At 48.9% G+C, this 12,568-nt stretch overlaps 2 protein-coding genes and 1 long non-coding RNA gene across 5 annotated transcripts in view; 2 read left to right on the top strand and 1 right to left on the bottom strand.

The window, feature by feature from the left end:
- The window catches only part of Pipox (pipecolic acid and sarcosine oxidase), a 108,147-nt gene that overhangs the window by 33,078 nt on the left and 62,501 nt on the right, over positions 1 to 12,568 (top strand). The window lies entirely within an intron of this gene.
- Sez6 (seizure related 6 homolog) overlaps positions 1 to 12,568 on the bottom strand; it is a 46,774-nt gene that overhangs the window by 28,129 nt on the left and 6,077 nt on the right. The window lies entirely within an intron of this gene.
- On the top strand, positions 11,246 to 11,999 carry LOC150051546 (uncharacterized). Its single transcript, XR_016538432.1, has 2 exons — positions 11,246 to 11,353; positions 11,875 to 11,999. It is a non-coding gene; the product is annotated as an uncharacterized LOC150051546 (long non-coding RNA).

Genomic DNA, 12,568 nt, shown 5'->3' with positions numbered 1-12,568 from the left:
CCTTCCCAGACCTTATATTATTTAATCAACTGTGAGATGGGAATCTTCTTCCTTTACAAAAAACCTGGAACAACAGGGCAAGGACTTAACATTCTCACAGTACTGGAGCTGAGAGTTAAACAGTGTCTGTCTAGCTACAAGGCTCCTAGTCTTTCCAGACAAGCCTGACTAGCAGGAAAAAGAAAATGAGCTAACGGCAGCAGGCCCACAAAGAGGAATGGATTAGTCCAAGCTCTAGTGCAGCTTAGAAGTAGAGCTGGGGCCAGATCTGGTATCTGCAATTCTATTAAGCCTGAGCTAAGCCCAAACCCTTTAGAAGCCATCAGCCTGGAACTCAGGGAGCCTTCACTCATGTCCAAAGAGCCTCTGAACTGGAGACCCAAACTGGATTTCCAACACTGTTTGACAGTGCCGGGGTCACAGACCTGGTACAAACTCTGCACCTAAATCACCCTTGAGAAGTGCTTTTATCGCCTCTGAATGTTGTAAATAATAGTGTCCTTGAGCCTGAGAAAGAGGTCCCCTTGGGAAATGCCTGGGGATGTCTCTCTTCTCTTAGGACTGAATTCCCTATCCAGTGGCAATATTAATATGACCCTGGGCCTGTCATCCATAAATCCACACCCTTCATGTAGACAGAGGGCAGGCAGCCACCTGAAGCTGCTGTATGTCCACAGAACACAGAACTAATGACTACAACGCGATAAAATCCTATGACTCCACCTGTCCAGTCCACCTGGTGCTTGGACACAAGGAGGTACTGCCCTCCACCCCCTTCAGGTTTTCCCTTCCCTGTCTCACTGGGCTGGGGGCTGCAGCCTCTGAGCAGGTGGAGCCTGGGAAACACTCCCTCACCTCCTACCCCTCCCACCCCAGTTCACAGCCAGCTTCTTCCGTTGAGTATGCCAGAGCTTTCCACAGCCCCCAACTCAGCCCCACCAGTGCCTGGGCCCTGCCCCCCACATTAGCTCTTAAGCTATGCAAATAGACATCAGAGGGAGCCCTGTTTAAAGTATTTAGACGAAATGAAAAAAGGCTTTCATCGGCACTAATGAGCCATTCAAGATGCCTCCCCAGTGGATTCGTTCCCGCTCCGCCTCCCGGCCCCTGTGCCGCCCCCAGGTGGCCCCTCTGAGGATTGGAAGCCCCCCTCCTTATCCCCCCCTTTCCCCACCCCTCCCCTCAGCCTGGGCCTCCCAGAGAGGACTGCCTTGGTTTGCCCTTTCTTCCCAGGGCTCAGTGGTGACCATATCAATAAGGGCCTGCCTCCACCCCAGCAGGTCTGGATCAGTATCTGGGGGGTGGGAGGTAGGCAGATGGCCTCTGTTTCGGGGAGGCTTTTCTATATTCAGTTAGGTGGGCTTTATGCTTTGTCTTATAGATGGGTCTAGGACGGATGCTGAGGATCCTGCCCAGAGTTGCAGGATCGGTGAACAATGGAGCTGGAGTCATTGTGCAGTGTCCAGTGCTGTGGGATCAGTGCCACTTCAGGATGACCCCTTAGTGCTATTGTTTCTGCAGAGCCTTCTGGACCCCACAGCCAGAAAGCCTTGGGTTTCAATCCCACACATTTGTCTGTGGAGTGAAGATACCTGTCAGTAAAGAAGGTTTTCCTTCTGACAAGACTTAGCTGCTACTTGCCAAGCCTCCTCCCTGATCTTTTATCACTACCATAACCCCAAAAGAGGTACCAGCAGCCTCCCTTTAGAGTGTACACCTCAGAGACAGGAACACAGACCAGCAGAGAAACAGGACCCAAAAGTTCTGAGATGAGTTCAGGCAAACCCTACACATTATGGAAGGACTTAACCCCCAACTTGGGGGACAGGTAGAGGGAAACCTGGGGGATGCAGGGGCAGGGAGCCTACTCCTCTGGGTCCTTGAGGTTAAGCTGGCCCAGCATTGGGAGAATGAGAATTTAATGGGATCCATTTATTATACCATAAAAATTAATGAGTTTATTCTAGAGGTTTCCTGGCCCCTTTCAAGTTTTAATAGGGGATTAGTGAGGGCCTGGCCTCATAGACCCCTATTATCCCACAGTCTGAAGGAGGGAAGGGGTTCCCCCCCCGCCCCCCCCCCCCCCGTGTCACAGTGCCTAGATCCCCCTAAGCCAGAAGCTAGTCTCCACAGTAACAGTTCCAATGGCCCAGCCCTGCCCCTGTACTAAGGGGCCCCAGCTAAATACTGGCAGGGTGGCATAGGGCCTCTGGGATCCAGTTCTAGAAGCTTCTTATTCCATTTCCTACTGAAATAATTTCCTTCTTAGTGTCCAGCATCTGAGATCAGTTTGCTGTTGGCCTGACTGCTTGTATTGATGGGGAAATCAATGTAATCTTCCAACTACAGGTGGGGAAACTGAGGCCCAGAACTAGGATGTACTTTTCTAAGGTCATCTGGAAACTATGGTAGATCTAAAATGATGCATTCTGGAGCCAGGCAGCCGGGGCTGGTAGCAGCTACCATCTGCTTCCTCAGTGTTTAGTGTATGCTGACCAGTCAGAACCCCTCAACTTCCTCTTACTCCTTGGAGGTTTGTGTGGCTGTCTCAAGATAACCTCAGAATGGGCCCAGAAGGTTAAATAATTCATCCAAGGTCATATAGGAATCAGCTGTCTGCTTATTCAGTGGCTTTCAGTTATAACCCCAGGCTTCTTATCTTCCACCAGCCTGGATGCTGCTATCCTGGGGCATTAATATGGTAAGCTCAGCAGCCATGTAGTGGTAGAAAAGAAGCCCTAGCAGTATGTCCTTGAGAGGCAGTTGTTGCTGGACACAGAGTTACACTCAAAGAGACCTCACTTTCCTCTTTTGCCCTATTTGCTCACACTCTTGCTGTGATTTCTGTACTTCCTCTTCTCTTCAGACCCTTCCTAAGCCTTTAAGTTCCAATGGCTGTCACCTCTCTGGGGAGCCCACTCTGTGTGACTCTTCTCTAACCCACTGGGAACACTTCTTCATAAGCCTACAGCACCTGTGTAGCTTGTATGATGTGTAAGGGTCCAACATCAAACATCTCTCTTCCCATAGCTGGCCTCTGGTGAAGGGTTACCTTGAGGCCACAGTTTCCAAGTTCAGGTTCTGTCTGTCTACATATTCAGAATTCCCCCTATTACCCAAAGTGCTTGGCTCATGGCCAGGAAGGGTGGGCAAGGGCGGGTCCTGCAGTAAGAAGATGGACAGGCAAGCCCTTGGCAGTTCCCCAGCACAGCCCCAGATGGCAATTGATGGGGAGTGTCTATGGTAGAAAGCCAGCAGGTAACCCCCTCTCCAACCCCAGTATACTCTCTCTTCCCTACCACTGGCTATCCTCATTGCATCTTCTGGCCACCTCACTTTCCTGTCAGCTCCTGGCAGTCCAGTCAAGTAAGGAATGCATATACAAATAGGTCACTTCCTATTGGCTAGGTGCCAGGCCGAGAAGTAACTGGTTCCTGGAACCTGAGCCCTTGTCACCTCTGTGAGCATCTTTTATCTCTCTCATTTACTCAAGAGGAAACTTAGTTCAGAGGAGTTTTTTTCTTCCAGGCTACACAGAAAACTAGGGACAAAGCTAAGCCTAAGAGTGTTAAGTTAGGAAGGCACCTAGCTCAATGGCTCCCATTTGTGGCCTACCTCCAAGGACAGAGCTTAGTACTTCCCGAGAGATCAGGGGTAGCTACACTCCTTAACATCCTCCATGAAAGTTGAGGGGGGTGACCCAAGGCTTCAGGACTAACAAGGGTTGGGGGCTTATTGCCAGATGGAAGGAGCAGGGATGAAGGTGGTGGGCACCAATCAGAAGTCAAGCTACTTATTCTGATCCAGCCCCTAACAGATTAGGCTTTGTTCTATATAAGTCATTCCCCCAATTCAAGCCTCCACATCTCCACCAGTAAAATGGAGAAAGAATCTGCTCTCACATTCCAGGATCCTGTGAGCCAGGAAGGGCTCTGTGAATAAAAAATAGTGAAGTCTACCAGTTACCAATTATTTACCAGATGCCCAGCAACTACAAGAGCTCTTTGAAGTGGGAATTTTTATTATCCCCTATTTTGTAGATGAGAAAACTGAGGCCCAGGGAAGTACATTCCTCAAGTTTATCATTTTGGCTATTCAAACCTGGATTGTGTAGCCCTATAGCAACTCTGTGGGAAAGATAAGATGAGTTATCTGCTCCTTACCTCTTGGTCTAGGGAAAATTGTAACTGGGGTTAGGCAGGGAAAAATAACAAGAAGCCTAGGATTTCTTTAGGATTTTTTTTCCTCTCAGGAGAGCCTGGCCTATATCAGTCACTCACTGATTATTCATCTACTGATAAGTTACTGTTGCCCACTGGTGATTTTTTTCCCCAGCCATGGCCAACCACTGTTCTGTGGGTTGTGTTTGATGGGCAGTTTGGGGAGCTCATGCAGAGCCAGCTTACTTGGATTTTGACTTAATGGGTGGAACATTTGGCCTCATGTGATTTGGCCTGTGATCTGGCTCAGGCTGGGCCCCAGTTGTTCATTTTCCATGGAAACGCCTGCTCTGCTCTACTGATTTGCCCTTCCTCACTGCCCAGTCAGTAGCAGAGGGCATGGTATCTGGCATGGCTACTACCCCCTGAGCTCCGGGGGCAGTCAGTCCTCGAGCAGCTGCCTTAGCCTTGGGACTAGGGAAGGGTACTCACATTTCCAGAGCATATCTTGTAGGCCAGGTATCTACCTCCGCAGCAGCCACCTTCTACCTTGAGTGTCTAGCTGCCCTTTGTGCTGGGAATCAATATTTTATAGTCTGTATTTCATATTTTACATTCATGGAAATTGAGTTTGAGAGGCAAAGTGGCAAGAAAGGATTTGAACCGGGTCTGTTTAGTTCATAGCCTCAAGATCAACATTTTCTACTGCATTGGTGGCTGATTTGTATTTTCTATGAGTTTCTGTGTGTGTGTGTGTGTGTGTGTGTGTGTGTGTGTGTGTGTGTGTGTGTGTGTGTAGTACAGGCACATAACAAAGGTCCAAGCATACTCACTGGCCATATATCATTACCATTTGTCCTTGTTCATAGATGTCACATCCTAGAATCTCAAGCCCAGAAAGGCCCTAACTCCCAGAGGAAGGGGATGCATTTCTCCCAACATGGTTTCTGTCTCCCCTCATTTTCATTCTATCCCATTCTTGAGCCCCTAACCTGTCTCTTACCCAAGGCCATCCATGGTGGACAGCCCCTCTGGCTCTGAGTATGAAAGGGAAGAGGAGGACATTACTATTGAGCCAGCCGTTTTCACCCCTCTGTCCCTTCTCTGAGGCTGTGACCAAGGGCCCAGGGTAGAGCGAGCTCCCTGCTAAATGCCTCGTTCACCACTTTCCAATTTAAAATCTAATATGGTCTTGCTACTGCAGAGCTGGGGGCTGGAGAGGTGATTAATGAGGCCTCTGCTACAGCGTCACCTGCTGCGCGTAACGCCTTCCCCTGCAGCCCTGTGCTCCCCCTTTCCTGCTTGCCTGCCTTAGGGACCTAGTGACCCTAATTCTGCCTGTCCAATGTTTCTGGGTCTGGGCAGGTGGCATAGGAGCTGGGAACCTGAGGTATAGATGTAGAGGTTGGCTCCAACCCCTTGGAGGAGCTGGAAGGGTGGTAAAAGAGCAGGAGGGCTCCCTTGGCATCACCCCCTTACCACCTCTATCTACAGCATCTCATCCTGTTTATGCCACCTTCCATTCCTATGGCCAGAGCAGGGGTCTAGGGAGGTATGGAGTGGGTTCTGAGCTTCCATTTCTCTTTAGGTTCCTGTTCATCAGTTCCATTTTCTACCTCAGATCCCTTTTCCTCCTTGCTATGATATTCAGGAAACAGGAGCCATCTGCTGTTTCTAAGGTGCAAGTGTGGTGAGAGTGTGCATCAGGACAGGGCCCTGAGGGGTGCTCAGGTCACGGCTGTCCCCCAGTCCCAGCTAGTATCTACTATCACTTTCAGCCAGCAAAAACCGTATTTCTCTGAATGGCAAACCTTGGAAAATGTCAGCAGGGGTGAGGAAGGCTGTGGAGGCAGCAACTTACTGTCCCTGGAGCCAGTAGCATGGCCAGTTCAGCCTTATCAGAGGTGAATTTAGGTGATGAGGTTAATCTAGTGATAAATAATCATCCCCTCCATTTTCTGCTTCCTGCCGGCTCATCGACGACTGTCCCTCCTAGCCACAGAGCCCAGCAAGACAGGACAATAGATTCTGTGGTTAGAGAGCAGTCACTTTCTTTTCTTTTCTTTTAAAATTTTTTCCATATTTTTTATTGTAATTAATAGAAGGGTTACATTATATTCACCAGATAGAAGGTGCCTTACTTCACATACATTGATATCCTTTCTCATGTCTCATTTCCCTTCCCTCACCCCCATCCTTCATCTTGTTTTCCTCCCTTCCCTATTGGACTTCAAATAACCAAATACGCATATATACAATATATCAGATAACCAGGTGAGTTACTGTAACAATATGAGGTAACCAAGGACAGCAAAAGAGATGAGAGATCAGACACTTTCTTGGATCAGCATCTGTGGGCCTCTGCCTTCTCCCAACCCCACCCTGAGGTCCAAAAGCCACCTCCACTGAGCCCATTCCCAGAATGTGTCTCTACCTCTTAGTCGAATCAATAACCTAGAAGTTCTAAGATGTTATGGACATCAGACAAAAGGACCAGGCTACCCTGGTCCTTACTGCTTAGTGGGATCTGGCTGTTCCTTACCCTGGAGGTCAGGAGAGTGTTCATTCTCTGTGGATCCTGAAGAATTCTGATAAAAAGTAAGGCCTTCTTAGAGCCCTGGTTCTAGAGTTGACGTAGCTCTGCCACTGCCAGGCTATGTGGTCTTGAGTTTGTCTTCCTGGCTCTGGGCCTGACTGTTTGCCCCCATAGTATTTAGTTCCTGACTGGACTCCTGTGTGTATGTGTGTGTGTGTGGTGTGTGTGCTGGTCCTGGGGCTTGAACTCAGGGTTTGGATGCTATCCCTGAGCTTCTTTGCTCAGGCCTTTGCTCTACCACTTGAGCCACAGCTCCACTTCCAGCTTTTTTTGGTAGTTAATTGGAGATAAGAATCTCATGAACTCCCCTGTTAGAGCCAGCTTCAAACTGCAATTCCCAGATCTCAGCTTCCCCAGTAGCTAGGATTGCAGGTGTGAACCTGGCTTAGTTCCTGATTTTTTTTTATTTTAATTTTTTTTTTGCCAGTCTTGGGGATTGAACTCAGGGCTGGGCCTGGACACTGCCCCTGAGTTTCTTTTACTCAAGGTAAACACTCTACCACTATGCTACATTCCCAGCCCAGTTCCTAACTTTTAGGACAGTCTTTGGATGGGCAAGATAGTTACAACCTCTCTGTTAGTGATACCCAGACCTAGGGACTGATGGAACTTTCTAGTGTGTAGGATGAGAGTGGAGTTACTCTTCCCATAGTGGATGATTGCTTTCCTGTTGTATGCACTGAAGTACATTTCCTCATCTCCATCTGCTGGTCAGTATTGTTGATCATTGGAGGCCTAGGCTGTGTGCGCATACCTCGGGGAATGTATATGTATGCATGTATATGCATGCATGTATAAGACTGCATATATGTTATTGCAAATGTGAGTGTGTATGCACATGTATATGAATGCATATGTATGTAGGCATATGACTTTTTTTTTTTTTTTTTTTTTGCCAGTCCTGGGCTTGAGCTCAGGGCCTGAGCACTGTCCTTGGACTTTCTCAAGGCTAGAGCTCTACCACTTGAGCCTCAGCACCACTTCCAGCTTTTTTCTATATATGTGGTACTGAGGAATCGAACCCGGGTCTTCATGCATGCTAGGCAAGCACTTTAACCACTAGGCCAAACTCCCGGCCCGATGACTTTTTTTTTTGTGGGTCATGGGGCTTGAACTCGGCCTAGGCGCTATCTCTGAGCTCTTCAGCTCAAGGCTGCCCTCCTGTCCCTAGGCCTGGGCATTGTCCCTGAGCTCTTCAGCTCAAGGCTACTACCGTACCCTTGAGCCAAGCCCCACTTCCCATTTTCTAGAGGTTAATTGGAAATATGAGTCTTAGGTCCTTTCGTGCCCGGGCTGGCTTTGAACCTTGATCCTCAGATCTCAGCCTCCTGAGTAGCTAGGATTACAGGTGTGAGCCACTGTACCCAGTGGCATATGATGTGTGTGTGTGTGTGTGTGTGTGTGTGCGCGCGCGCGCTGGTCTTGGGGCTTGAACTCAGGGCTTGGGCACTGTCCCTGAGCTTCTTTTGCTGAAGGATAGCAATCTAACACTTGAGCCATAGCTCCACCTCTGGCGCTTTTTTTTGTAACTACGGGGGATAAGAGTTTCACAGACTTGGCTGGTTCAAACCTTGATCCTCAGATGGTAGCCTACTGGGTAGCTAGGATTACAAGTGTGAGCCACTTGTACCCAGCTGGCATATGACAATTTTTGGTGTGTGTGTACCTGCTATATAGGGGGGCACAGATAGGGGTGTGATGGAGACCTAGAGAGCCAGCATGTTTCTGAACACCTGCTGGGCAGTTTCTGATTGCCATTTACCTACACTGACTCATGACTCCTCCCCATCCCACATTAACAAAGTCCTGTCAGAGAACTGAGCCTAACCTGTATGAGGTGGTCTAGTTGGGCCTGGAAGGTAGACCCTGGGCATCCTTGCTGTGCTGAGCTCAAGAGACAGACAATAGGATGGGGGTAGGGATGGGGGCTCTGAACAAAAAGCCTTTGAAAGCAAAGTAACCTGAGCCAATTTGGGAGTACCTCTTAGAGGGAGGTTAGACTGCCTGTCTCTTTGGTTCCTTGGTTCAGATCCCTCTAAGTTATTTGAACCAGTTTTCTGGGGTGCTACAGTAGTGGTAGGGATGATCCCCAAGGGTCTAGAGGGTAATGGACTTTAATGGTGGCCTTGGGCAAAAGTGAGCTATAGGAAGAGCTTATGACCCATCTGCCAAGTGCAAGGGCAATGATGGAGGCCTTCAGATGTGCAACTTCATCTAATGTCCTTCTTCTTCTCTGTTACCTCACCTTTTGAGCCTGTCTCTGCCTCTCTTAGATTTTTATGGGAAGGAGTTCTGGCCTGGCTTCCTAATGGCCTGTGGAGAAGGTACATGGAGATATGGAGCAGAGGGAGGGAATCTGCGGCCTTCTTTCAGCCCCAGGAAGGTGGGATTGAGCTTCACCTTCTCTGGGGGTGTAGGCCTACATCTGTGGACTTTCTCAGACTCCCTTTGCTCCCAGGATGAAGGGGCTTCCTCTGCTCAGTACCCCAGCCTTCGAGACTCCAGAGGTTGGCTTGTGCTTCTACTTCCCCAGCAAGCCTGAGCGAGGTAGAGAATGGGTACAGAGCAGCTAAAAATAGCAACAGCAGCTCCAGTAAGGAGTCTCCTTAAGGGGTCAGTGGAGCCCACGCTTGGGAATAAAGAAAATAGAGTGGGTTGCAGGAAAGGGAGAAGGCCAGAGTTAGGGTGTGCTGTGCTTACACTTAAGCCATAGCCCCAGGATGCAGAGACAGAGGGCGCAGACATCTGAGGAGAGATAGACAAGCCAGGAAGAGATACAGACAGTCACAGCTACCTGTGCTTCTTGGGTTCCTTCTAGAACCCAAGGAATATCAGATGTACACAGTTGCTTAGCCCTCAAGCTCTCAGGCCTGTCCAACCTCCAGGGAACTTTGCTGAGCTCTGTATGTGAACACCTGTAGCTGAAAAGGCAAAACTCTTTTCTCCTGCCCCCTTTAGTTTCTGCTGTTTAAAGCTCAGAGCAGGGAAAGACCAGGGACTACTAGAGAAAGCACTAGAGATACAGGTACAGCAGGGCACAGAATCCCATCCCAAACAGAGCTACAGGTCTTTTCTTGGCCCAGACTGAAAGCAGAGAGGGATGGAGAAAGGTGGCTAGATTCAGTTGGGCTGGTAGGACTAGGGCTCTGTCAGGAGATGGGTGAGGGAAAGAGGAAGAGAAGAACTGGGTAAATAAATGTGCCAATGACTCCTCTTGAGCATGCCTTGCATGGTTCTACCGTCATACCTTTGTGTGGAGATGTTAAGGGGCTCTTTGATCATTAAAGCATGGCTCTACTTCCTCCAGTTTCTATAACCAGATACGAAAGAGGACTTCATGGCAGGAGATTGCCAGCTGCTGGACCAGATGTTTCAAATCACCAGCACATCTTCTTGCTGGATGGAAATGATATCTAAGACAACGTCCGTCAGAGCAGATGAAGACTCTTACAAGCACCCTAGCTTCAACTCGTCTTCCTCTCCATTGTTGTAGTCTTACCTTCCTGTTCAGATACGGTAGGGCTGATGCTTATCCCTGATCCCTGTCAACAGTTCATCCCTGGACAACTCAGGCAAAAGGTCTAGCCTTTCAGTTGACTACTTGACAAATGGGCCTTCGAGTGCCTGATAGCTCCTCTGGAGGCCCCCTCAAGGTGTGCTGGTCTTATCCAAGTCACTAGCCCCTTTAATTTTCTATGATCCTGATGCTGTTCATGAAAGAGGTGGGGCAGAAATAGGCACCATCAAATCCCAAGGAAACTGAGGCACACAGAGGTGGCACAACTTACACAAGGTCACTCAGTCAGAAAGAGCCTGAACTGCCCTTAAACCTTGAAGTCCAGGCTCCCTGACCAATGCTCTGCTGCTATTCATGGTCTTCCTTTGGGGACTTTCCCCCTCCCTCCCCAAGGCACAACTTGGCTCCTCACATAGCCTGCTACCCCCACCCAGGCTCTGGGACTCCCTGGGCACCTGCTGGTTTGTGGGACCCAGGCCAGATACTCAGCAGGTGGCTGCCTGGGGGGACAAAGGAGCTGGTGATCAGCTGCTAAACTGGGAGGGCGGAGGAGGGAGCAGGAAGGAGCTAGGGGAGGGGCGGAGGAATCTGGGCTGGAAGTAGGAAGGGGCAGGGTCTCCTTCAGTGTCTTCAACTAGGAGACAGCAAACAAAGAGAAGAAAAAGAGCATGCAGATGTGGCGTGGGGGATGAGAGGGCTATAGTTCAATGGTTTTAGAGGGTTGTTGTTGTGTCCCCCCCATAGGTCCTTCTCATTAAGCTCTGCTCTCCTAGCCTGATGACCAGCCTGAAGAGGGGGCCTGAGAGTGAAGAGAGGAGCCCATGGGAGGAGAGAGTGACAGGTATTATACCCTCATGCTGAGGTTAATGCCAGGATGCTGTGATCCTGGCCAAGTGCCAGGATAGTAGAGGTCCACTGGTTGGATTGTATAGCACATTTATTTGGTTTGGTGGCAGGTAGGAGGGACCCTGTGCCAGCTCTACTTTTTCCACTCAGAGTCAGCAGAGATGAGAAACTAGAGTCCAGAAAAATCCCTGACCAAGAGTTTCCTCTCTTTGAAGACCAGGGAAATTGGTTCAGGTGGGTGTTATTTGACCTCTCATCTATATCTTATCCAATTAAAATCAGAGGGTCTCTGATCTAGCTTGGCTTATTTATTAAAAAATGAAGCTCCTGCCTGTCACCAGTGTTCATTACTATAATCCTAGCTATTCAGGAGGCTGAGGTCTGATTATCTCAGTGCAAAGCTAGCCTGGGCAGGAAAGCCTGTGAGACTCTTATCGCCAATCAAGCACCAAAAATATTAGAAGTGGAGCTGTGATTCAAGTGGTAGAGTATTAGTCCTGAGCAGAAAAGCTCAGGGACCAATACCTAGGACTGGAAACAAACAAACAAACAAAACAACAAAAAACTCCCCCCCCAAACAAACAAACAAAGAATGTAGCTTTCCTTCAAACTAGGTTTCTTAAGGTCAGGGCTAATGTATTTTTGCTTTTCAAAGCACCAGATAGGTGTTGATTAGAGGGTTATTGAATGGAGAATTAATGAATAGGTAAAGAACCCACATGCTAAGTTCTTGATGCTGTATTTGCTGTTTACAGGAGAGCCATATCGTATGAGTGATCAGGAAAAAGGGAGCTGGGACCATTGAAATAAACAGGACCCAGGAAGACATTCCAAGTATGTAAAAATAGCTGAGTAAAACTATAGAGATTGGACCAAACAAGGTTTGTACTAGCTTTAGGATTCATGGTAGCATTCTCACTGCATCTCTCCATGCTACTCAATCCCTGCTCATCTCCTGGCAGAGCCACTAGCTCTTACTGGGCTCAGCCAGGACCTCCCATCTCACCCCCTCCCTTCTTGCCAGACTGCCTGCCAGCAAGACATCAGACTCTGCAGCCTGAGACCCGGATTGTTGTTGGAAAAGCAGCAGGTTTGTTTGCTCCCAAACCCTCGAGAGATCTCAACAATCAATGGCCAACAACACTCTGCCTGCAGCTGCAGCATCGATCCTCTCCTCCTAAGGCTGGCAGCTGGGCAGCAGGTAGGCAAGGTAGAAGGAAGCTGGGGCAGGCTTGGGCCTTCCCACTTAGGGTCTGGGTTTCAATAGGGGCTGAAGGAAGAGTGGAGCCCAAGATGCCAGGACTGGTTAGAGTGATCCTTTCATTCACTTAGGCCTCCAAAGGTAGGAGAGTAATTCAGAGCCATTGACCTCAGGACCAATGTGTTTTATTCCTTTGCTACTGAGGATAGGGTAAAATAAAATGTCTATAACCCGCAGCATTAAGGACT

Source organism: Megascapheus bottae, chromosome 17 (genome assembly GCF_031878675.1).
Source record: "Megascapheus bottae isolate mThoBot1 chromosome 17, mThoBot2.hap1, whole genome shotgun sequence".
Taxonomy (NCBI): domain Eukaryota; kingdom Metazoa; phylum Chordata; class Mammalia; order Rodentia; family Geomyidae; genus Megascapheus; species Megascapheus bottae.
The sequence above is the reverse complement of the archived record's forward strand: the minus strand, read 5'-3'. Positions and strand labels throughout refer to the sequence as shown.